At 41.5% G+C, this 27598-nt stretch overlaps 1 protein-coding gene across 1 annotated transcript in view; it reads right to left on the reverse strand.

Annotated features, from left to right (window-relative positions):
- Positions 1-27360, reverse strand: part of GLI1 (GLI family zinc finger 1) — a 268280-nt gene extending 240920 nt beyond the window's left edge. Inside the window, exon 1 of the mRNA XM_073576829.1 lies at positions 26774-27360. The gene's annotated coding sequence lies outside the window, so the exon portion shown is untranslated. The remainder of the gene's footprint in view (positions 1-26773) is intronic.
- Positions 27361-27598: the final 238 nt, after the last annotated feature.

Consider the following 27598-nt stretch of genomic DNA (forward strand, 5'->3'; position numbering starts at 1 on the left):
GTCAAATTATTACAATTTTTTCTTCCACTGAACCGTTTTTTGCAAATTTGGCAGATAAGGTGAGTTGGGTAATAATTTGTGGTCTCAAAAAAGGCTCTGGCTTGGCAACGCTTTCCGACTAGAGACTGAGGATGCAGTGCTTTTCATGGTTGCATCACTACATGAATAAAAAAGAACCTAGACATATTTGGTGTCTGCAAACTCGTAATTACTTGGACAATCATAATAGCAGGTCTGATGTAACATTTAAGCTATGTGCACACGTTGTGGATTGTAAGCGTTTTTGCTGCGTTTTTTCGCCGCGAAAACATTGCGAAAATGCTTACACAATGCAATCCATTGAATTCAATGGCATTCCGCACATGCGGTGCTAATGCTGCGTATTTTTCCACGGTGGAATCGCATCGCAGAAAAATACGCAGCATGCGGCAATTCCGCACACATAGGAATGCATTGATCCACTTACTTTCCGCATGTGGATAAGCCCACCATGCGCAAAGTAAGCGTATCATGTGCGGATGGTACCCAGGGTCTGGAGGAGAGGAGACTCTCCTCCAGGCCCTGGGTACCATATTCCTGTTAAAAAAAAGAATTAAAATAAAAAATTGTGACATTCTCACCTTCCGGCGGCCCCCCGCAGCCTTCCCGATCCTTTTGATGCTCCCGGCAACTCCAGTTCCCAGTGATTCCTTGCGACATCAATAGTAAAAAGTTGGTCACACTTGTCAAACACTATGTTTGACAAGTGTGACCAACCTGTCAATCAGTTTTCCAAGCGATTCTACAGATTGCTTGGAAAACGCTGGCATTCTGCAAACTAGTTACGCTTGCAAAACGCTAGTGTTTAGCGGGAATTCGCATGCCAATTCCGCCTGCATATTTTCCGTGGCAGGGAGTTGAGGAATTGCTGCAAAAATTTCCGTGGCAATTCCGAATGTGTGCACATAGCCTTAGTGAACATGGTAAAAAAAAAACAAAAACATTTATTATTATTATTTATTATTATAGCGCCATTTATTAATTTGGGGAATTGCCCTCTTTTTTGCAATTTCACTGCACTCTGATTTTTTTTCCCCGTTTTCCAGTGAATTATATGATGAAAAAAAAAAACAAGTTTTGGTCCTGGGAAGAAAAGGACCAAAAAACGAAAATGAAAGAAAAGAAAAAAAGGGAAAAATGGGGGTTGGGGGTTGGGAAGGGGTTAATAAAGAGAGCAATATGGAAAAAAAATACATGTAACACAAAAACCAGATCTACACAATGGTTTATTGTTGGATGAGAACCTGTAAAGGTGGATTTACTTCTGATGAGGTCGTAGTACAATCGGAAAAATAATCCTGTTTTGTAGTAATCTAATGTGGTAAGGCTGAAAAATCAAGCTTAGAATTACATGCAAATTAGCTCCGTAGTGCAGTGGGGGGGGGTCTTGAGTGAGTTAGAAAATAATGAAATACCCACTAAGCACTTTGAACAATAAATCTTGACTCCTCAGCACTGGCACTTTGGATTACTAGAAAACAGGTATCATTTTTATACAGCTTTACCACCGGCTTCAGAAGTAAAATGATCCTGAGTCCTAACATGTTCCCTTTAAAGCATTTTCGAGACTTGCTAAGCAAACCATTATGTTCTTATAGACTAAACTGTCCTACTCGAGACGGTATTTCCAGAGCATACTTATTGTATTTATTAGCGGCACTTAATTGGTACCTCCTGAGCGCCCATCAGTATTAATGACAATGCATACTTTTCTGATGGTTCTAATTTACTATCCCTTTCCCTGTCAAAACACAGACTTCCTTGTGAACTTTCCTAGAAGTGTGGAAGGTAGCCCCCTCCCTCTCTTTTTTTCTTCTGCTGGGCCCCTCCTCAGAGCTCTCCTGAGCTACTAATCTCTGCAGGATAGACATCTGCCTGAAAGCAGATTGTGTATGGTTCAGGGAGTCTGTAAGGAATTTGATCCTGTAGAGTAAAGGGGCACAGAGCCAGTGAGCATTCAGGGTGGTCCAAGAAGGCAAAAGTAAGGCAGACGAAAACAGGGCAGGTTATGTATTTGCCTATATGTACCTTCTTGTGAGTATTCTCTACGATAAGGGAACACATTCCTATGTGTACATTTTTGGGAGATTACACATATTAGTGTAGATTTTGATACATTATTCCCATAGCAGACAGACTCCGATAGCTGTAGAAGTTCAGCCAAGTGGCAGCTTTTACCTTTACTCACCCTCCTGTGAACCCCCCAAAAGTTCAAGTCAACCCATATTGAAATGAACCAAAAGCATTGTAGCACCAATGGTTATAGGTGACGACTGCGCAATAGTAAATTTAGCCAAGCTGAGATCTCAAGGAGATTTAATAAATTATCTTAGGAACAGACCACAAACTCCCAGTTGCTTCTTAGCGACAGACTACGACGCCGCTAACCGGACAGACTGACATTAAAATATAAAATCTCAACAATACTACCTACATTGCAACACTGATTACACTCAAACTCCACCTCAAAATAATCATTACTTAGACCATTCTAGAGGGTATTTCTGTTTGTAAGAATCCTATGTCTATCAGCTTACACTAGCAAAAAATAATAAAATCAGCATGACTCACCTTCTCCTGCACCAACTCTGGCCCTCCACCCCTGCTCCTGGTGACTGCTTAAAGGCTGCCCCGGTGTCCACAACTACAATGCACGTGACCACTACAGCGAAGCTCACAATGTCTACTTAGACAGGTTCCATTGATTAGCTGCAGCGGTCACGTGCACTGTAGTCATCATTGCAGCATGTAATACAATAACCTGGAATAGCGACAGAGAGCCAAGGCTGTAGCTGGGGAAGGCGAGTAATGCTAATTTTATTATATTTTTCTACTGCAAGCCTATGGGCTGAAGAAACTGGAAAACAGAAAAAAAATTTAACCTTTACATTTGAAATATAAATAAATGGGGCTATAGCATACAGTTTTCTGAGGCCATCATTAATATGGTCACATGTTAACCCCTTAACCAGCCTATTTTGATGTTAAAGAACCACTCCGGTGACATTATTTTATTTTTCCCTTTGGTCGCAATCAGGTGTGTATGAATTATGAGTGTAGAAGCATAATCACTGGTTGCCATTTTTTTGCATTTTCAGTGGCGCTCTGGTCCACTCTGGAGTCACAAGACCACATTTATGACTTGCCGAAGTGGTGGACTGGTCACTTTTTACATTTTCTCAATGCAAGTCTGTGAGATGCTGGACTAGGCTACAGAACCTCATTCTGAGTCTCATACACTTGCATTGAAGAAGTAACCTCCAAACCTCACAGCAGACATGGTATGATACGCCAAGTTAAATATTGGTGATGTGATACCGAAACAAACCGGGGTGTAGTGTACAAGGTAGAGGTTGGTGAGGATAGTACTGCAATCATTACACATGCTCCCATAATTACTGCCAAAGGTAGATATAACCAATGTCACTGGAGTGGTCCTTTAAAGCCCACTGGAATTTAATACTTTTAATACAACCATTTAGAGACCCATATCATTTATTAATTAGATTTAATTATTTTTTGAGGTGGAAAGAAACCATTTCATTGCTGTTTTTGGCATTGCAGACACCCTAGCAGTGCCTCTGAAAGCCACAAACCATAAAACCACAGTGTCTAAATGATGCAGCAACAAATAACACAAATAATAGAACAAATCCCAAAACATGAACAAATAGTAAATTATACTGTACCAAACAAATATGCCTTACAGTACTAATACTATGTGCAGTGCCCAGATGTTGCACTGAAATCTAATATACTGTACGGTCTACAAGTGACATTTAAACTGTATACAAGCAATGCACTTCGCAATGACATGCATACTTTCTCTGCACACCTAGGAGAGGAAAAGGGCAGAGGAGGTTCTCTGACATTTTCCAAGGGGAATTTGTTGCTCATTTGTATTGTTCCTGGGACAAAGCTTTGACAAAGAACGTTGCATTACGTTCGAAACACGTTACTTTTTCACATGTCTGGCTTAGAAATAATTTATTCCATTTGATATGGAATAAATTAAAATATTTTTTTACAAGGAGCTGGAATATATTCCGTATGTTTTTCTGTTGTTCATTACTACCACCAGTAAAAAATAGACAAAAGTACTGCAAATGTGTGTCACTCTAAAGTATGAAGTATCTCATTGAACGTGGACCTTTTTTTTACCTTTGTTTTTATGGCAGTCGGAATCACAGTTTTGGTTTCACATTTGGACAATGTAGCCAATATAGCCTGACAGTCATATTTCATTAGAAGACAATATAAATAGCAGCTCAATGGTCTTCTAGTAATTACATTGATTTCTATTGCAGTACAACCAAAGAAAGATGTGCAAAATTCCAAATGTACCAAAGTTCCATTTCCAGTCACTGGTGAGCTAGACGTCATGCAACGCTCTTAGAGTTTTTAGTCCGATATCTGGAGAGGACTACAATATAAAATCATTACATTCTGAAATGTCCACGAGCCAATAAAAAGTGGATGTAGGACTTATGTTAAACCACTACTATCTGTCTGAGATCTGTTACCATCAAATTACCATTCCGTTATGAAACAGATGCTTCCTGCACAACATCTTAAGGCCCTTTTACATTTAGCGATGCACCAGCGATCCAACCAGCGATCCGACCCGGTCAGGATCGCTGGTGCATCGCTAAATGATCGCTAGTGAGCTTTCATACAGAAAGATCTCACAGCGATGCAGCAGCGACGCAGCGCACGATACTTACCATTCACACACAGCGATCCTGGCGTCCTCCCCCTGCCTCCACGCGTCGCTCGTCGTCACAGCAGGAAGTCTCAGCAGGAAGCGCCCGACGAGAAATGGAGCCGGACATTCTTGCGCGATCAGCGATGGACAGCGGGGGAGCCGGTCGGAGGTAAGTATCACACATAGCGATATCGCTAGCAATATCGCTATAATGTCACAAAACCGGTGACGTTTTAGCGATATTGCTAGCGATATTGCTTAGTGTAAAACCCCCTTTAGACGAAAGGCAGAATCACACCAGTTGTTCACACCATCCTAATAAGTTGACACAAGGATTTAAGAGTTTATAATAGAAGGTTTCCTCCTAGAATTGGGGCGTGCCATACAATTGCTTATCTAGGTGTTTACAACACATTGATGAGGGATTTTTAGACTTTTCTGAGTGATTCTTTCCTAAGCCCTTTCTAAGGGACACCAAACTCAATAAAGCCTTCTACCACCAGATGGTTGGCGAATCTTAACACATGAATCAGGTGTTCTACTTAGAGGGCAAATAGATAAAATAATGTAAAATTTATAATTTGTGAATTTGATAGTATGAAGCAATTATATCTGTCCAAAGTAATAGATACAGGAAAGATGAATATCTTTGTACTGTGTTAGCCAGTAGATAGAAAAATATACAGAATTGAGAGTCCTCAGTGGTTGATACCTTTTAATGGCTAACTGAAAGGATAGTAACAAATTGCAAGCTTTCGAGACTACTCAGGCCTCTTCATCAGGCTTGACTAATACAACATCGTAGTAATAGAAGAACTTAAGCTATTTGATTTTACATATTCTCCTTAAAGCTGGAAAATAAATTGAGATGATGAAAATATTAGTCACTGTCTTCGATGTGTGATCTACAAGACCTATTTACCATCTGTTGCATGTTTCTTTCCTGGTTTCAGTGATGGATATGAACTTCGTGTTTGATACATAATTGTAAAAAAAAAGAACATGTTGCTTCCTGCTTTTTCAAAGGCTGAACGTTGAGAGCGGCATTTTCTCAATGAGCTGTGGAAACTCACGTGTCATATCCTCCAAGTCTGATGAATGAGCGCCATTCCAGGTTGTTTACAGACAATCTACAGACCCCAAAAATATACAAATAAAAAACAAGAAGAAAGGCAAATGAACTTAAAGGGAAATGGCTAGCTGACCAAATACTGACTTGTGTATTTTGAGAAGCAATGGCCCTTACTCTTTCACATGCTATCAGTAAATTAAAGTCTTAAAGTCAGTATAAATGCCTTGAGTTAAAGATGTTAAGTAAAACCAAAATTTTGAAAATAAATGACTCATCAGATGACTCCTGCATGTATTTGTGAGCATTCTTCATTAAAGGGAACCTGTCAGCAGCATTGTGCACAGTAACCTACAGACAGTGTCAGGTAGGAGCCGTTATACTGATTACAATGATATCTTCCTTAGGTGATGAAATCGTCTTGTGGTTGTTGCTTAATCTTTATTTTCCGTTTTGAGTTAATGATATGCTCGTGCTCCAAGGGCGGGCCTGGAGGAGGGGTAGTCATGTGATGCTCTGATTAGGTATTAATAATGCAGACTGCTGACAGGTCGCTGATCCCTCACTGACCTGCCCCATCAGTCAAACATAGATGCCAAGGAAGTGGCTAAGACTCAGCACTGTACTGGGAAAGGAAAGTACTGTCTTTTTTGGATTAAAACATGCACTTTTTTCCCCCAAAATTTTGGGGGAAAATGTGGGTGCGTCTTATAATGCGGATATACCTTACCAGCCGCAGTGGAGCAGGGTCGCGGGGGCGCTGCTGGTGGAGCGTTGCTGCAGGCCGCAGGCTGGAATGAGGGGGTGTTCCGTTGTGCGCCGCTGCGGCTGTTCGGTGGTGTGGGGGCTCTGCCGTCATTTTGTGAAAGCCCAGAGCCCCCGCACTTACATGGTTTAGGGTTTACTATGCAGTGGACTCCAGGAAAATTGCTGCCGGGGGCAGCGCATGCACAGATGGAGATCTTGGCACCATGATCTCGGGAGATGAGATCTCAGCGCTGAGTAAAGGCCCCTTTACATTTAGCGATGCACCAGCGATCCTGACAACGATACGACCCGGTCAGGATCGCTGGTGCATTGCTAAATGGTCGCTATTGAGCTGCCACACAGGAAGATCTCACAGCGATTCAGCAGTGATACAGCGGTCATTGCTTACCTTTCAGACGCGGCGATCCTGACGTCCTCCTGCCCGCGTCCACGTGTCGCTCATCGGCGCCAGCAGGAAGCCAAGCAGGAAGCGCCTGACAAGAAATGGAGCTGCGCGATCTCGCGCGATCAACGACATACAGCGGGGGAGCCGGTCGGAGGTAAGTATCACACATAGCGATATTGCTAGCGATATCGCTGCTGCGTCACCAATCGGTGATGCTTTAGCGATATTGCTAGCGATATCGCTATGTGTAAAACCCCCTTAACACTCCCTTATATACCAGCCCGCAGCTTGCAGCAACAGTCCACTCATGTCTCCTCCAGCAGCGACCCTGGGACCCCGCTTCACTGCAGCCACCACCCCCGGTAAGCAATAAGACACATGGATAATAAGAAGAACCACCATTTTATTATAAAAATTTTTTCCTATTTTTCTCCTCAAAACTTGGGGTGCGTCTTATAATCCGCAAAATACAGTAAATCTCAGCCTGTTTTTTAGGCCTAACTGAGTCTGTGGACAGGAGACTGGTGAACATGGACAATCCTTTTAAATGCAAAATGTGTCACCTAAGGCTACTGTATAATGTGACTTGTGAGGTGTGTCCCAGTGAAAGTGATAACTTTTTTTCTCCACAAGTTACCATGACGTGACACTTGCTGGATTTTTTTGAATCTCCATTCACTATTATTACAGTATTTGTAATTTGAGCTGCATAAAAATGCGGCCTGATGTCACACTGCCACAAGACGTTATGCAGACGAGGCCTAAGAATGGGAAATCTACATATAACGGAAGCAAAATCCAATGAAAACCACAAGGTAAAAGTTTAAGTAGAAGAAAAGAAGCCTAAGTTAGTGAAACAATCTCCGAGCCATGCTGCCATTGCTACTACTGCCAGTGAGCTGTGCGCTATGAAGATTCCCCATTCTCTGCTCTAGGAATGGGGGTCAGGTATGCGATATGCATTCCCCCGGGCACAACTCGTCTAGTGGGAGTGGCCCCCATAAATATAAGTGTACTGTGCGAGGCTGCGCCCACTAGATGGGATCTTCTCAGGAGTATACAAACTGCACACCTGACTGCAATTCATTTTAGGTCAGACAACCCCTTTATATGTAAAAACTGATCTATTTGTGTTATTAATCAATTCTATAGACATCACTATATTGGTTTGTCCATATCGGCCAAGTAATCTTTATTTTTATATAGCGCTAACATATTCCGCAGCGCTTTACAGTTTGCACACATTATCATCACTGTCCCCGATGGGGCTCACAATCTAAATTCCCTATCAGTATGTCTTTGGAATGTGGGAGGAAACCGGAGTACCCGGAGGAAACCCACGCAAACACGGGGAGAAAATACAAACTCCTTGCAGATGTTGTCCTTGGTGGGATTTGAACCCAGGACTCCAGCGCTGCTGTGCTATCCACTGAGCCACCGTGCTGCCCTGCCAAATGGTTCTATCATTAAATAGATTATTGTGATTGGAAAAGAACATCATGCAGTTGAGTTAAGCATTTATATGAGCTTTCCTTGTAAAAACAAGACAATTCGTATTAAAGAAAACCCAAGGGCAAAGTCATGAGAGGCGTTTACTGTATATATGAAAAGGATCAGCTCTTCAAAACATGGGTCAGTGGAGAAGAGCCATGGCAAAGAGCCACTTAATCACTTGCCTTTAAAAAGCGATAACTTTACTGCAAAAGTATATAAGAAAAGCAAGTCAACAAAGAGCATAAGAGAAAGCTGCTTCTCTTGTTGGTACTGACTGTTTGTTGAAGGACTTAGCTCTTAGTGCCTGCAATACAAACACAAACACAGCACTCACAGGGCGAAGTGAAAGTTTCCTCTAAAATAACCTCTCACTCGACTGTTCTGCTATGAAGGGTACAGCTAAGGACACAAGATGAGAATTTTTGTCTTTTCTTCAATGGTTTCAAAAAAGATATAAAAGTGACCAGTGTTTGAATATTAGTTTGCCAAACCCAAGAAGAATTACTTCAATAAAATGGCAAAAATATTTCTAACAAGGTCACAGCAGATGCTTTACTAACTGGAGAACCCTAATCCTATTGGGCTGTCATGTTGCAAATACGTGAACAAATTTAATTTGGATCCAGTTCATTCAGGGTTCTATCTCTATGGAACACTAGCAAGAGAATTGCCATTTTTATTTTACTCATTTATATAGCGCCATTAATTCCACAGAGCTTTATAGACATTATTGGCACTGTCCCACATGTGGAGGAAACCGGAGAACCCAGAGGAAACCCATGCAAACACAAGGAGGAACATACAAACTCCTTGCACATGATGTCTTTGGTGGGATTTGAACTCAGGACCCCAGTGCTTCAAGGCTGCAGTGCTAACCACTGAGCCATCTTGCCACCCATTTTATAAAATGTTGAGCATCCATGGCACTAGATCACATGATATAACAGATCGGTACATTTTTAAGGCTATATAATATCTCGTCTTTCCCAAGAAAAGGTTAGAGACACCTGACCTCTCTTCACTTGTGATGGGAATTTGCAAGAAGTAAAGAGAAAAGAGATGAAGGACAATGCATTATTTTACTAGGGGGAGAAAGAACCACTAAAGAACAATACAATCAATTAACATAATAGATGAATGGAGAGATCCTAGACACTGTATGGGGAGATTCTTCTTTCAGTGCCATATACATGGTGACAATTGGAACAGCTGAGCACACAAAGTATATATTACATGTCCCTATTTCTAACAAGCTGATAATCCTTAAGGACATGTCGTTTATAGGAATCATTAAAAAGATGATGCCAATCATTAATGACCTTACTAGGCAAACAGTTTATTTCTACTTCCACTAAGAAGCTTGAGGGTCATTTTCCATCCTATAGCATATAGGGGCAAATGAGAACCAGCATTTTTTTCTGTAGGCTTATTAGGTCACAAAACAGTTTTGAGGTGTCTTACAGAGATTGTTTCATTAAAGGCCCCGTCACACTAAGTGAGATCGCTAGCGATATCGCTTGAGCGTCACCGATTTTGTGACGCAGCAGCGATATTGCTAGCGATATCGCTATGTGTGATACTTACCTCCAACCGGCTCCCCCGCTGTCTATCGCTGATCGCGCGAGAACGTCCTGGGCCGTTTCTCATCGGCCACTTCCTGCTAGTCTTCCTGCTGGCGCCGACGAGCAACGCGTGGACGCGGGTGGGAGGACGTCTTCATCGCCGCGTCTGACAGGTAAGTAACGACCGCCGACCGCTGCTGCATCACTGGTGAGATCTGCCTGTTTGGCAGCTCATTAGCAACCATTTAGCGATGCACCAGCGATCCTGACCGGGTCGCATCGTTGTCGGGATTGCTGGTGCATTGCTAAATGTGACGGTACCCTAAGGTTGTAGATCAGCTGAATTCTCTGGAGCCCAGATTGGGCAAATACTTTAATGACCTTGAAGCATTTGTAGAGTCTGTAAAAGTACTAAATTGTACCTGAATATTTCCTGCTTTTGTGGCTTTAGATTATAGCTTGTGTGTAGTCTCCTAAACTTCTTCTAAACTATTATCTTTCACCAGACTTTTGGTTACCATCATATCAAGTTTAGTCAAGCACCAACATTACTGCACATAAGGACTGACCATAGACTGACATTTACCAGGTCTATAACTGGCTTTTTGGCCATCTATTAATTTGCCTCCAGAGGTTGTTTTCTGAACCTTTAAAAGTGACCTTGTCCCAACCTTTCTAAGTCTAGTCATCCCTGGAATGCCTGTTGCTCCCCTGGGCAGAGTCCATCCTGTCTAAAGAATCCATGATGGCAATCAGTATTCCAGAACCTCCCATCAGTTAATACAATGACTTCTAATCACAATTAACTACTTGACACCTCTCCTTAAGGCATAACATGAAGTCATACTGAAATTGGGTTAATGCTGGAATGTCATGGGTGGGATACTCACTAATTTGCAGGAGCAAGCTTCCTAATGTAACCTTTTGTTATGTGTCTGATGAATGTAGAGAAACAATAGCCCCCCAGGACAGGACTTTATATGCATGTGAATAGGTGTACAAATGGGACCAGGTGTAGAGCAACAAGTGCCTAGATAGTTCAGATTATTATTTTTTTTAAGATATTATTTTTAAGTGGGCTTCCTAAATGTGTGAAAGGAGGATCAGGTCATACGGAAATACACCATAGATTTATAATAATAATATAATAACAAATTTTTATTTTTATAGCGCCGACATATTCCGCAGCACTTTACATTTCAGAGGGGATTTGTACAGACAATAGACATTACAGCATAACAATAATCACATACAGTAGATTATAACAAATAACAAGAGGAGTGAGGGCCCTGCTCGCAAGCTTACAGTCTATGAGGAAAGAGGGAGACATGAAAGGTGGGTGGTAACAGTTGCTCTGATTGTATGGACCAGCCATAATGTTAAGTGTGTAACAGTACAGACACAGAGGGCTAATGGATGCATAAAGCATGTGGGAACATGATGCTGGGAACCTGGTTATGGTAAAACTTTTGGCTCTGCCACACAGGGATAGGTTAGGTTAATGTGTTGAGGCGATAGGCCAGTCTGAATAAATGCGTTTTCAGGACACGCTAAAAATTGTGGGGATTGGGGACTAATCGTATTGACATGGGAAGTGCATTCCAAAGAATTGGCGCCGCACGTGTAAAGTCTTGGAGACGGGAGTGGGAGGTTCTGACTATTGAGGATACTAACCTCAGGTCATCAGCAGAACGGAGGGCGCGGGTAGGGTGGTATACTGAAACAAGGGAGGAGATGTAGGGTGGTGCTGAGCCATGGAGGGCTTTGTGGGTGAGGGTAATAAGTTTATACTGAATTCTGGAGTGGATGGGTAGCCAGTGTAATGACTGGCACAAGGTAGGGGCATCGGTGTAACGATTGGCGAGGAATATGATCCTGGCTGCAGCATTCAAGACAGATTGGAGAGGGGAGAGTTTGGTAAGAGGGAGACCGATTAGAAGAGAGTTACAATAGTCGAGACGAGAATGAATAAGAGAAACAGTAAGAGTTTTTGCAGAGTCAAAAGTAAGAAAAGGTCGAATTCTAGAAATGTTTTTGAGGTGCAGATGACAAGAGCGAGCCAGTGATCGAATGTGGGGGGCAAAGGAAAGCTCGGAATCAAGTATGACCCCAAGACAGCGGGCATGTTGCTGGGGAGTAATAGTGGAACCACACACAGAAATAGCAATGTCGGGTATAGGTACATAAGTAGAGGGAGCAAGCACCAGGAGTTCAGTCTTTGACAGGTTCAGTTTCAGATATAGTGAGGACATGATATTAGACACAGCGTTTAGACAATCGCCAGTGTTTTCTAGAAAGGCTGGCGTGATGTCAGGAGAAGAAGCGTATAATTGGGTGTCATCAGCATAGAGATGGTACTGGAAACCAAATCTACTGATTGTTTGACCAATAGGGGCAGTGTACAAGGAGAAGAGGAGGGGGCCTAGAACCGATCCTTGAGGAACCCCAACAGTAAGGGGAAGGTGAGAGGAGGAGGAACCGGCAAAAGAAACAGTAAAGGAGCGGTCGGAGAGATAGGAGGAGAACCAGGAGAGAACGGTGTCCTTGAGGCCAATGGAATGGAGCATAGTGAGGAGGAGCTGATGATCCACAGTGTCGAATGCTGCAGAGAGATCCAAGAGAATTAGCATGGAGTAATGACCATTTGATTTAGCTGTTAGCAGATCATTAGAGACTTTAGTGAGGGCAGTTTCAGTGGAGTGTAAAGAGCGGAAACCGGATTGGAGAGGGTCGAGAACAGAGTTTTCTGAGAGATAGCGGATAAGACGGGAGTGGACCAGGCGTTCCAGGAGTTTAGAGATGAAGGGAAGATTAGAGACAGGTCTATAGTTAGCGGCACAGTTTTGGTCGAGGGATGGTTTTTTAAGTAGTGGATGTATGATGGCATGCTTAAATGAGGAGGGGAAAATACCAGAAGAGAGAGAGAGGTTAAATATTTTAGTTAGGTGAGGGGTGACAGCAGGGGAAAGGGACTGGAGGAGATGTGACGGAAATGGGTCACTGGTGCAAGTAGTTGGGCGAGAAGATGCAAGGAGCCTGCTTACTTCTTCTTCTGTGACTGGTTCAAAATCAGAGAGTGAGTTAGATGCAGTGGGGGAGGGAGGACAGTGCATGGTATGAGGGGATTTGGAGATAATTTCCTGTCGGATCTGGTCAATTTTTTCTTTGAAGTAATTGGCCAGATCGTCAGCTCGGAGCTCCGTGGTTGGGGCCTGTACTCTTGGATTGAGTAGAGAATGAAAAGTGTCAAAGAGACGTTTCGGGTTATTGGACAGTGAGGTGATGAGGGTGTTGAAATAGGTTTGTTTGGAGAGGTGAAGGGCAGTGTTGTATGTTCTAAGCATAAACTTAAAATGGATGAAATCTTCGTGTAGATTGGATTTTCTCCACAGACGTTCGGCGCACCTGGAGCACCGCTGCAGGAAACGTGTTTGCACCGTGTGCCAGGGTTGTCGCCGTCTGTGTTGTGGTGTTCTATTTATAGGGGGTGCAAATTCATCCAGGTCACTTTGAAGTGTTTCATTGTAATGCTTCAATGCAGAATCAGGACATGAGAGGGAGGAGATAGGGGCCAATGAAGACTGCAAGTTCTTCAGAAGTTTCTGGGTGTTAATGGCCTGTATGTTTCTATAAGTCTGGACAGTGGGGGTGACCTGAGCAGCCTGGCAGTTCTGTATAGAGAATGAAAGAAGATTGTGGTCAGAGAGCGGGAGAGGGGAGTTTGCAAAATCATCCACTGCACAAAGCCGAGAGAAGACCAAGTCGAGGGAGTTTCCGTCTTCATACGTTGGAGAATTAGTAAGCTGCGAAAGGCCAAATGAGGAGGTTAGAGATAAAAGGTGAGTAGCAGATGGGGAGAGGGGAAGAGCAATGGGGATGTTGAAATCTCCCATGATGAGGGTAGGGATGTCACAGGAGAGAAAATGTGGAAGCCAAGTGGCAAAATGATTCAGGAACTGATGGGAGGGGCCGGGAGGACGATACACCACCGCCACTTGCATGGAGAAGGGGGTGTAGAGTCTGACGGCATGGACCTCAAAAGAAGGGAAGACAAGTGAGGGTACTTGAGGGATAACCTGAAAGGTACATTTTGGTGATAGGAGCAGACCAACGCCTCCACCAGCTCTATTGTCTGATCTTGGGGTATGAGAGAAGTGTAGCCCCCCGTATGAAAGAGCAGCAGCAGCGGTAGTATCTGACTGCTGGATCCAGGTTTCAGTAAGAGCCAGGAGGTTAAGAGAATTAGAAAGGAAGAAGTCATGAATGAAGGAGAGTTTGTTACACACTGAGCGAGAATTCCAAAGTGCACAATTAAGAGAGACAGATGGCATGCAGGGAATATTAATAAGATTAGAGGGGTTTCTGAGTGTAGCAGTGGGGGGGTTTGACTTTCTATAACATGGGGGACCAGGGTTGGGAGCAATGTCTCCTGCGACTAGGAGAAGGAGGATAGAAAGAGTGAGCAGATGGTTAAGTGATTTGTGAGAGCGTCTCTGGTGTTGAATGGTGGGACTGCCTGGATCTGTGCAATTTAACAATGTGAAAAGAGCGTGAGTGCTATACATAGGAGAGGAAAGAAGCGAGGGGCCAATATGGATGGAGTGTGGAGAGTTAATGCCAGGGCGGTGGATGTGTGTGAATGCAGCGGCCAGGATATAAATTACACAAATGCATATGGTATATATTTGTTGTACTCCTAATGTACAGGGAGTAGATGTATAAAAATGTCTTACCTGTCTTCTGCCCTGTCTAACTGCCATGTTATAACTGCCAGAAGTACTTTGATACATGTACTTCGATTACATGTGCATAAATGCCACCCCTGCATAAATGCTCCCCCTAGCTATGTCTGAATATATAGGAGGTTAAGGCTAAGTTTTTTTTTTTTTTTTTGGCTCTCTCTTCTCGTTAATCAATCACACTAAATTGAGACACCAGGATCCAATAAAATGTTGTGGTCAAATAAACACATGTCCAGCACTACATGGATCATAAAGCACTTTGAAAAGTTTCTTGACCTCACAACATAAGGGGACAAGCAGAGTAAGTTGAAAAAAACTATATACCAGATATAGATTTGTAAACTATCCCTACATCCTCTCTACATATGGACAATAGTCATTATTACCTACCTTCTGATTGAACATAGTAGGTCTTCTGGTTAACAGGACCTTGGTCGTGGACTTTAGTATAAGTGATGTTTAGTAATATAACAAATATATAAGGGTAAAAACTGGTTAAACAGTTTATAGAGATGCTGTCTGACATTTATGTCTACCAAACCTGTGACTTGGATAATTGCTGATTTATTACTGATTTACTGTTTCGAGGGCAGAAGCATCTGGTTTGTTGAAATTCAAAAGCCCAGTCTTTCTTATGGGTAAAGACCGGTCACCCCTGTACAAATTAGACAGTCAGCCAGGTTTGGCTGTCCTTAAAGTGTTTGCCCATAAACAACATTCATAACAAATCTACAAGTTAAGTGATAAATGTATCACCTGTTAGGACCCCCAACAGTCATGGGGACAGGGGTCCCTTTACTCCATTTGAATAAAGCTGTAGTGAATTAACACACTAACACTCCATTCAGTGTCTGTGATAATGATGGAGAAAGACAAGTGTTGCACTGTTTCTTAGATAGGTTAGGGTAACAGAGGTGTGCCTCTCAAAGACTATATACATATGTCACCTGTCTTGTGGATTCGTGATGGTGAAAAATGTCGTTTGTTGACCAACCCCTTAAATCTAATGTCAGGTACATGGCTGTTTTGACAGATCAGTAAATTTATGCACTAATTATTTCACACATCTTCTAAAAAATATATATTAGTAAATTATAGAAAATGTTTTAACATTACTTGTACTACATTTTATATGTAACATAGAATAGATGACTGTTGAACAGAATTCTCATAGACAAATAGTCTCTTCTTTAGGGAAAAGGTTCCAAGTTTGGCAAACATTATACCTGTAACATTTGTAGGAAGGCATAATTGTCGATAAATGGACTCCTCATGCTAGACATAATGTGACAGGATAACAAAAACCAAGACAACTTGTCCAAACGTCTCCTATTTCAATGTTCCTCTTGTCAGTACAAAAGCCTTACAACATACCTTGGTTAAAATAAATTGATGTTATGGTATTGTGCTCCCATGATGATAAGGACCAAGCCGGGATCACGCTTATATTTGGATAATTTGGATAATAATTATTTCTGATCACTTCAAATATTAGAATTGTCCCAATGCATATAAAATGAAAAATGTGCATGTTTGCTGATGGTGCTAACCACAAAATCTTCTACCATATTTGGTCTATAACGCTTATTCAGACCTATGGTCACAGACCACAAAATAGCCCGTGTTTAGTCTCCACCTTACTTTCTTATCTGTCCCCGCAGGGGGCAGTATGCTTATAGCATGTGTTATAGGATCACACAACACATGCTTAAGCCCCCGTTACACACTGCAATATCGCTAGCAATATCGCTGTAAAGTCACCGATTTTGTGACGTTGCAGCGATATTGCTAGCGATATCGCTGCATGTGATACTTACCTCCGACCGGCTCCCCCGCTGATTATCGTTGATCGTGCGAGACGCTCCTGGACCATTTCTCGTCGGCCACTTCCTGCTGGGCTTCCTGTGGCGCCGACGAGCGACGCGTGGAGGCGGGCGGGAGGACGCAGGATCGCCGCGTCTGACAGGTAAGTAGCGACCCCCGTCCCCTGCGATGTCGCTGGTGAGATCTGCCTGTGTGGCAGCTCACTAGCGACCACCTAGCGATGCACCTGACCGCGTCATATCGCTAGTCGGGATCGCTGGTGCATCGCTAGGTGTAACGGTACCCTTAGATTGTAGTCTGTCACCATGAAGATGCATGGCAGCTGCAATCACAAAACGGTAACACATTTCTAACCAATGTTCACAAAAGTTGCTTAGTTGTTCATTTCATTTGTGTTAGGACAAAAAAGAATGTTGTTGCTAAGTAGACATAGCTGATACTCCTTGAGAAAGCTAAGGCAAAACATATGTCAGAGTCCTAGGGTCCTGATAGTCTTGTCAGTATCTCTCTTTTTACTGATGGTATGTGTGTACTTGTATATTTTACACTGAATTTCTATTACTCTATTTATTCATGCTATTAGTGGTCTATGTTAGTGGACATATATATTTATATAGTATGTTATATTATTATATCTCAACTTTTTAATGCTATATATCTTGCATACAGCCATTTTACATTTTTAGAGAATGAAATACTGACTATTTGTACCATAATTATACCCATACCTGATGCGCTTGTCAAGAACTTTCTTTTGTGTAATTGTCACCCCCACGTTTTTAATGCAGATCTTTTTATTTGTATATGTATCAATAAAAGTGTATTTATAGATTATTCTCACATGATTATTCACTTGTTTGTAGGTTTGTACACATAGCCATTACCAAGCATGCCTCTAATACTGTCCATGTGCATCATGGCTCCTAAATTGCATTGTCTATGAGTCAAATTTTGTTTTTTAACACCTGAAAGTGGAACTCCACACCATGTAAAAGTATACTCGGAAGGAGTTTATCTAATATATAAAGCTCAAGTGTGTGTAGGTATGTGTGTGTGTGTGTGTATGTCCGGGATTGGCATCCGCACCGTCGCAGCTACAGCCACAAAATTTGGCACAGTCACACGTCTGGACCCCGAGAGCGTCCTAAGCTATGTTGTGAGGTGAAATTTTAACCCCGCGCGTTCTAATATATAAAGCTCAAGTGTATGTATGTATTTATGTGTGTGTATGTGTGTGTGTATGTCCGGGATTGGCATCCGCACTGTCGCAGCTACAGCCACAAAATTTGGCACATTCACACATCTGGACCCCGAGAGCGTCCTAAGCTATGTTGTGAGGCAAAAGTTTAACCCCACGCGTTCCAATTCACCAAACAATTTTGCCCCTATCTACATAATGGGGAAAAAGTGTGTGTATATCAAGCCCCGCCCCTCATTATGATGTCATAATGGTTGACCATGGGATGGAGGATGTGTGATGGGTATATGGGCACTGGACTATGGGATGGAGGATATGTATGACGGGTCTATGGGCACGGGACTATGGGATGGCGGATATGTATGATGGGTATATGGGCACGGGACTATGGGATGGAGGATATGTATGATGGGTATATGGGCACGGGACTATGGGGTGGAGGATGCGTATATGGGCATGGGACTATGAGATGAAGGATGTGTGATGGGTATATGGGCACTCGACTATGGGATGGTGAATATGTATGATGGTATATGGGCACGGGGCTATGGGATGGAGGATGTGTGATGGGTATATGGGCACTTGACTATGGGATGAAGGATATGTATGATGGTTATATGGGCACGGGCCTATGGGATGGCGGATATGTATGATGGGTATATGGGCACGGGACTATGGGATGACGGATATGTATGATGGGTATATGGGCACGGGACTATGGGATGGAGGATATGTATGATGGGAATATGGGCACTCGACTATGGGATGGCAGATATGTATGATGAGTATATGGGCATAGGACTATGGGATGGAGGATATGTATGATGGGTATATGGGCACTCGTCTATGGGATGGAGGATATGTATAAGGGGTATATGGGCACGGGCCTCCTATGGGATCGTGGATATGTATGATGGGTACATGGGCACAGAACTATGGGATGGATGATAATTATAATTTGCTATAACTCACCACAGTTAGTTACTATGCCCGGGCAGCGCCGGGCTCTTCAGCTAGTGAATAAATAAAACAAAAAACTCCTATGTACTTTTCATGCTACTAATTAGAAAATATGTCATATAGATGTTCTACAACAGAGAAAGTAGCGATGCTGATCCATTCTGCAAGTGACTCCTCGAAACTGTCCCTTTTAGAACCTGTCTTTGTGCTTGTCTAAATTGCTGTATTACATAATTAATATTCATATTTGAAATATGACATGTTGACCATGATATTTCATAGAAAAATTCAGCAAGATGGCTAGAGAGGAAACAACTGGACTGAGCATTGTAATTGACATATTGCTAAAAAAACGATGAAGGCTCGGACTGGCCCACAGGGTAACGGGAATCCCCCGGTGGGCCCCTGTGCAGATCTGGGCCCTCAACCCCACTATATGGATAATACTTGGCATAATTCACATGTTTTACTCTGTACAGAAAAAAGCAGCAACTCATCATTCATTAACCAAACTACCCAGCTTATTATTAATATAGAGATATATGTAAATTTGTGAATGAGGGTCGTGTAATATTTTTATGCAGGTGAAAGGTGGGCCCCTCAAAGTCAATGTTACTGGTGGGCCCTTGGCACCCCAGTCCGGCACTGAACCGATGAATAAAATAAATGTGAGAGCGTCCTTTCTGACGTACTTTTTGCCTTTACCCTAAAACGTTACTCACAACACACAAATATAGATCATTTTTTTTAACCAGAAGAGTTTATGGGTAATCCAACAAATACTTTGAGAACGTTTGTAAGACCAGACAGGGTATGAAACGACTTTGCGGTGTAACGCAACTCAGAATCTCCCACTTCACAGGCAACTGGTCTAACCACAAGGCCACCAGACCTTCTACTTTAATGCTGCTGCCATTTTACTTCTAAACGTGGTTTGGAGACTGCCGCCTATGTTTGTTTATGTTTGGAATTTGGGCATATTTCTTGCAAATGCTAAAAAAAAAAGATTCTGGGTTAACTCTATGTCGATCACCTGATGCAGCTACTGTAACATTCAGAAGATTGTCCGAATTGTCAGCTCTCTGGTTGAGATCAATGCCTTCAGCTGCTACTTCCTCTCTTGGTGTTTGCATACAGCACACCGTAAGTGTCTTACAAACATGTGCCGCACAACTGTTGACAGAACAAATAGTATTGTCTAAGGACCTGTCAATATTTGCTCTTTTTATTAACTATTTTTGTATTCTGGAGGCTACTTGATTTTTTAGCCTAAATTAACCAAAATCTGATTACATAGTTGTCAACCTGTAACAGTTTTAACCATATCAGAGACACAACGAGGCCTTTTTCTAATGTACCTACATGATCACTGCCATCTATATAACTGGAAATTCATCCAGGAATTGTAGATGTGCCAGTTCCTGATTTGCAGAATACTTCTGAGTATTTTATTCTGTACCGTCACATTCTGGTACTTGACTATAAATACTTAAATGCCATAATATAGAACATCAACAAATTGCTTGGCACAATAAACGGGATGATCCCCATTTCGGCATATGGACAGTGGGGTTCCCCTAGTTGGGCTAGCTTGTGCTACAAACATTTTCCCACACAAGGGCAGCTATATAACACGAGCGCATTTAGCGTTCTACAATCAGATATTACTGTATGTTTGTTTTTTCATTATAGTTTTCTATAGTGAATGTATTTTCCTTAACTCCGGAGCACAGGTGGATTAATCAATGTAGTAAAGGGTTCTTTACAGTTACTGTGGACAAGTTAGCCAAGTCACGTACAAGAGCATATAAAGAAGGACTAGCTGATAATGCCATGATTAATGGTACGAAGCACTATACTGTATTTAGAGAGGACGTGTCAGCTCCCCTGAGATGAATGTTTTAGTAACTACTTGTATTCTGTATCGCAATTCTGAAGCTTCTTTTCTCGGAGCGCTGCACTGTTCCGTTGCTTTGTTTTTCCTCTCGGAAATGTATTAATAAACTGACAACTGTGAGTTACCATTCCCCTTGTGATAGGGACATACTCATATACAGTGTGTCTCTATAAGCTTTGATTGGATAGTAGTTAGACTCTGTAGGGACACGCCCACAATTGGTAACACCCAGTTGACAATTTTTTCCAACATTTCTAACAGAGAGGAGGAAAGGCACTAATTCTCCAGAATTAGGATATTATGTTGTGCACAAATGTTTTTAAAAAGCACACATCATGAAAGCTGACAGATTGCTTTCATGGTAGGAAAGTAATGTTTTTATTAATCCAAGGAAAATATCTACTTTATGGGGTCAGTAAGGAATCTATCTATCTATCTATCTATCTATCTATCTATCATATATCTATCTATCTATCTATCATTTATCTATATGTCTATTAACTATCATCTATCTATTATCTATCTATCTATAGATCTATCTATCTATCTTTCTGGTCTATCAGTCTATCTATTATCTCTATATATCTATTATCTATCATCTATCTATCTATCTATCTATTATCTATCTATCTATCTATCTATCTATCATCTATCTACACAATGTATGCACTTTTTCTGTATTAGGTCTTTAATTATTGGATATTATGTATGAAAACTGTGACCTAGAAACTGTGGTTGTATTCTTGCACCCTAGTAGAGTCCAAAACCACTCTAATTTTTTCTCATGCAGTTGAAGACAAATGTGTAACATTTTAAAGCTTACTGAAAGGATGGGGCAACATTTTATCCTAAAATGCAGAAATAAACCAACTTTAAATTTGTGCTGAACTCATGAAACATCTTGCGTCATTTAGATTAATTCGGTGCAAAGTCCAACAGGGAAAACAGAAATACCAGACCAAAAAATAACTTCATAAAATCTGGGGCCTATTTGCAAACATGGAAAATTCATCTATTGTGCATTGGGCCCTATGCAAGAAGTGTGCCTTAAAAGGAAAGTGAAAACTGACCACTGGAACCTAGGACTTCATGATCATGTTTGAAGCTTCTGTAATAGTGATCCGGATCTGCCCAATTAGATTCATCAGGGGCTGTAAACTCATTGGAGAAAAAAGGATTTAGTTCAGCTCATCCCTCATTGATGCTGCAGCAAGGTCCGAGCAAGGACACGTCTCCACTTGGACGTCTTGGAATACTTCATAGAAAAAGGAAAGTCCAGCTCAAGGAGTAAAATCCAGAATTTTCTTTATTTGTTTCTTTAAAATACAAGCATGGCTGCTATAGTCATCATCATCATTGTGGTTTTTACCCTGACATGGGATAGCCGCACAGAAAGTGCCCAGGAGGTTCTGTACGCGTTTCGAGCAGTATACGCTCTCAGATTCTGAGTCTAAGAGCGTAATACTGCAAAGTGGTGCATGATTATTGGAAGCCATGTAAGGCCTTGTTCACACATCCATGAAAAAAATGGTACCGGTGTCATCCGTGTTTTGGATCAGTGTGTCATTAGTGTTTGGGTGGTGTGTTCGTTTTTATCATCATTGTGTCTTTAGTGTTTTTCACAAACAGATATAAATTACAAAGCTTCTTGTATACTTTGCAATGTTAAGTAAGGACATCACAAGGATGCCATCAGTATGCTGTATGTGTTTTTCATGAACGCCTAGACTTGTGTTGGCCCTTGTAATCCGTGATACCGGGAAAAGGGACATATCTCCAAGAGTTCTACATGGACACTCAGTCTGGAAAAAACACAGACATGTGAATAACACCATGAATTATATTGAGTACGTGTGATATCTGTGAAAAAATCGGATACGACTCGCATGTGCAACACGGACTTCTGAATGGGGCCTAACACTTTTTTGATTGGGGTGCAGAAGTTCTAACCTACGACTCATTGAAGATGTCATCATCTCCCACAAATCCATGTGTTCAGATGTGTATGTAAAAACTCACATTACATACATGAATGGGATAAAGAAGATGCACTGACTCAGCTTCTATTAAACTCCATAAAAACATTAATTATTCTGGATGCATAGCAGCCAGCGGACACAGTTAGCCCATTGCAAGAACCGCTATTAATTTCTGCATATGTTTAATGTAAAAATAGTTTCAAGTTGGAATTTGATTTTGCAACCAAGCCTTCTCATCCCACGTGTATTAGAAAAAAAAAATCTGTCGTTAGTTTTAATACTCAGATACAATCCATGTACTGTGTAGGGTTTGGCTTACGTTTTAATAGGGCTTCGATACATTAAAAAAACCTTATTACTCAGGCGATACATTATGTTATATATTCTTGTAAAAGGCTTTTGTTTCAATTTAGTTTTAGAATACTTATTCTTTCTAAGCCCCCACAGAGGCGAAAACTTTGTCATCACATATTAGTGTGGTTTCAGAGGGTTAACGGGGCCTCCCACTATGATACAAGGGGACATTTAAGGCTCCAAAGCCCAAGAGCGACTGATTGCTTTGTGTACCATATAGTTATGCTACATAGAAGGATATGTTTGACCAATGTTATGGTATTTATTCTGTCTAGTGGAGAAATTGTAAAAACTTGAAATGTGAAGGTGCCACCGATTGCATGCTGCGTCCCCGGTCATTGAGACAGAATCGGACTATTATGTAACGGTTGCTATTACTCATCTGGCAGGAACATGTACAGTTCTGACAAATCCGCTTCATATGTGAAGCATAGAACGTCGGCACACAACGGTTAATAAACAAGCCCGTACTAATGGATCCGGCGTGTGTATCTGATGCACGCTCTGTTTATTCCTATGGCTGAACTGTAAACATAGGGAAACAGTAGAGCAGCAGGCGCAAAACGGGAATCAAAGCAAATAATCCTAAAAAAGGCAATCACAGCGATGAGTGCACAGGAAAAAAGGCTGGGGTCAAATTATCCTGTTGTTTTTAGAAACTACTGTCATTTTTTTGCTGCATGAACTCTCGTTAGTCAGCAACAGGACTATATACAATATTATACATCCTTAGCAGAAAAGACATTATATATATATACAGGTGAACGGACTCAACGCTTAGGCCACATGCACACACTGAGTATTTGGTGAGTTTTTTACCTCAGTATTTATAAGCCAAAACCACGAGTGGAACGGTCAGAGGAAAAGCGTAATAGACACTCGTCACCACTTCTGGATTTATCCCCCACTCCTGGTTTTGGCTTACACATAGTGAGGTAAAATACTCACCAAATACTGAATGTGTGCATGTGGCCTAAGGGCCAAATTCTGCTGCAAATCCTACCTATGTAAAATACATACGTTTTTGTTGCATTTTTTACATGCGTTTTTGGTGCAGATTTTTCCCCACTCGTTAGTACTGTTGAAAGAATTGACACGCTGCAGAATTAAATCTGCAAGGCAAAAATAAGCAACGTGTGCATGAGACTTCAGAATTCACACTCACTTTGCAGGTACTAGGAAATCCTTCAGGTTTTGTAACAAAGCTGCACAGAAAAAAAAAATGCAACAAAAATGCAACAGAGTCATAACATTATTATAAGGCCGTGTGCACACGATGCAGATTTCCAGCGGATCCGCAGCGGATTTTACCGCGCAGAAACGTTGCATATCCGCATTGTGATGTACAGCAGCATGTTAGTCAATTGGAGAAAAAAAACGCTGTGCAGACGCTGCGGATTTTTCCAAGCGGTTTTCTTGTGGTTCAAAATATGCAGCATGTCACTTCTTTTGTGCGGTTTTCCACCTGCTCCATTCTCCAAATCCGCAGGGGGAAATCCGCAGGGGTAAACCCGCAAGAAAACCGCAAGAAAAAAGGAAGAAATCCACAGGAAAAATGCAGGTCATTTGACCTGCGGATTTCTTCAATTCTGCGCGGAAAAATAAGCAGGGCAAAAAAGTACGTCTGCACTCAGCCTTAGTGATTGACTGTACACATTTGCTATCAGTATTGCTACAGTAATATATTAGGCAGAGTGACAAGAAGATGCTGGTATTATTCCGCACAACTACATCAATATTGCTGATTCTAAATACTTTTTGTAAACATTTGAAAACCCCAATTTTGCTCTTTCTTTAGCTCTATGAAGTGTAATTTTACTGAGAACTTCCACTTTCATTGGACTATCATAGGTTGGCCATTAAGGAGCTTTGGTCTTCTAAGTGAAGAGGGCATTGCCATAAAGGTCTTCATCTGAGCAGAACAACTCATCTACAAATATGGGCCCTCTTTAATCTTTCCACAATTGTTCAAACAGTCATTGTAAGTCAGAAAAGCTGAAACCGGACATCCAAAAAGGCATTAGTATCCCAAAGCCTGAAGAGTGGAAGTAAATGAAGAGGTTGCCAAGTGGTCCTTCTCTGCCTCCACCATCTATCATAATAGTGACGCACTTTGGAGGGAAAGCATGCTAATCATTGTTTACCCGTCAAGAACCCTCTTAATGCCGGCCTTTCAACTTCAAATAAGTTGGGGGATTATGAGAACACGGTGACGAGAAACTTTGCTTAGTCAAATACTCAAAAGTCCATAAAAAAAATAAAACAAGACTAGTGATCAAAAAAATGAAGAAGATTGATGACTGATGGCAGGGTAATATACACAGAGATGAGTTTATCGTTTAACCCCTTCGTGTTGCTTAGTTGAATCCCTTTTCTACATTGGAATATCTTAATGGGTTTACCTACATTCCTGCCTGATATCACAAACAAGAAAACATGAAATCGTTTTGGCCTTTGTCCAAAGACTGATTCAACTGTACGGTATTTATACACCACCACGACAACAGTCTGCACCGCAATACAAGCACACCGCCTCTTTGCATCATATCTCGCGGTTTGGAAGTAAAAAGATGGTGTTCTGCAATATTGATTTGTAAATACAAGGAGCTTAAAGCGAGGGTCCTAAAGGGTGAAAGTGAAAGAATCCTAAAGGGGATTGTACATTTTATTGGATACTGCTGTTATAGACTGTACGTGCTATTTATTCTGACAGCCCTGCTAAGGAGGCTGCAGAATTTTATCATTAGGCCTGTAATTGCACATAGCAGACCCCCCTGTAAGACAACAGGTGACATTTTACTAGCCAACACTGCAACTGGCAATTCCAAATTTACAGCGTTCTCGCCAGCCCTCAAAAGAAAACCAGCATCAAGGAAGCGGAGGCTAATTGTATAATGAAGTGCGGGCGACTTACAGTATAAAGTCATTGATGTGTAGGTAGACAGACAGACATATATTGGAAAAGGAGACCTAAGATATTAGGGCGCAAAGCCTGGCAAATACCAAACCATCCAGATGGAAAGAAAACTGGAGGCAGCGCAGATAGATAGATATAGATAAAAGGTAGATGATAGATGGATAAATAGATAATAGAGAGATAGATGATAGATAATAGATAGATAATAGACAGATGATAGATGGATAGATAATAGACATATGATGGATGATAGATAATAGATAACTAGATAGATAGATGCTAGATAGATGATAGTTTGAAAGATAGCTAGATAGATAATAGATAGATAAATAGATAAATAGATGCTAGATAGATAGATAGATAGATGATAGATAGATAAATTGATAAAAATGAAAAGCAGGCATCACTCCCAAATTATACAAAGACAAAGTGGAAACATAGTTATTGCATAAAACCATTAAACCGGTAACATTCTCTTATTGATTTACGATGATGACCTCTTAGTGTGTCACATTTCACTATGTATTATAATTAGTAAAGATGTAGCAGAACTGATTTTGCCATTTGATGGCCCATAATGTAACAATGATCGATGACTGTATCTATGAATATGTTGCATTATTGTAACTCTTCTCTAAGTTCTGATGTCACACAGAAGAAGCAGTTATGACATGTGTTCAGCTCTGCTACATCTGCACACAAGTACTTTGCTCCTAGCTAAACCCCAGTACACACAGTGCAGCGCCATGTGACCCTCTATAACTGTGGACAGGAACATTTCCCAATAATGACATTTTAAGGGCAGTAACTATATGACGCTGAGTGTCGCTTTACCCTATAACTATCGTTATATTTGCAACCCCCTAAGTTCTTTCCATACCTGACAATTATCCCACCGTAATAAGCTCCAAAACAATCCAGCTGGGACTTTATTACTTGCTGCCCAATTCTTCGTTACATGGAGATAAATGTCCTATAAAAATCCACGTTTTCCGAGAGTTGAGAAAAGCGTCAAATCCGGGGGCAAAAAGTAAAAAAAAAAAAGTTCCAAAAAAAGATGTAATAATCTTCTAATTCATTGTCGTGATTGTTAGAAACATCCTTTTCTTTTGGGGATTTTAACCCTTTAAGACAGAGCGAGTTTTCAGCAAAGTTTGTGCTTGTTTTGTCCTCTGGCTGTAATTATAAATATTTCATTCTCACAGGAGGACCACCCTGAAGCAAGAAAGGAGTGATCTGATTTCCATGAAATCTGCCTCCTCCATAAGTCTGGAAGTGAAGCAGTAACTTTTCCTGCAGTTTAAGGGTCCTGTTGTTGTTTAGCTGAAAAAGGTGTCTGGATTTGTCTTCTTTTTTTTTGTCTCTTTTGCTCAGTTTTTAAGGATCTGTTGAAGGCTGAGCAGTCAGACTAGGCACTGTGTGTGGTTGGGATGGGGAGACCCAGAGGATTCTCAGCTCTCAGCATGCTGTCTGTGGTTACTTGGGCTGGAAGGAAGATGTGGCATGGATAACATGTGGGATGCGGATTGGAATGCTCTAAAGTGAGGGGGAGGAGGAGGAAGGCCCATTCAATCAGCCACATTCCAGTGGGAGAAGCACAGACAAAAACAAGGCACTGAAAAGTAGACATGATAACCTTTCCCAAAACCCCGGCTGACATTTAATAATTATCCACACTTATTACAGTTGGGATTATTACTATGCA

Source organism: Dendrobates tinctorius, unplaced genomic scaffold (genome assembly GCF_039654945.1).
Source record: "Dendrobates tinctorius isolate UK_male_01 unplaced genomic scaffold, ASM3965494v1 ptg000051l, whole genome shotgun sequence".
Lineage (NCBI taxonomy): Eukaryota > Metazoa > Chordata > Amphibia > Anura > Dendrobatidae > Dendrobates > Dendrobates tinctorius.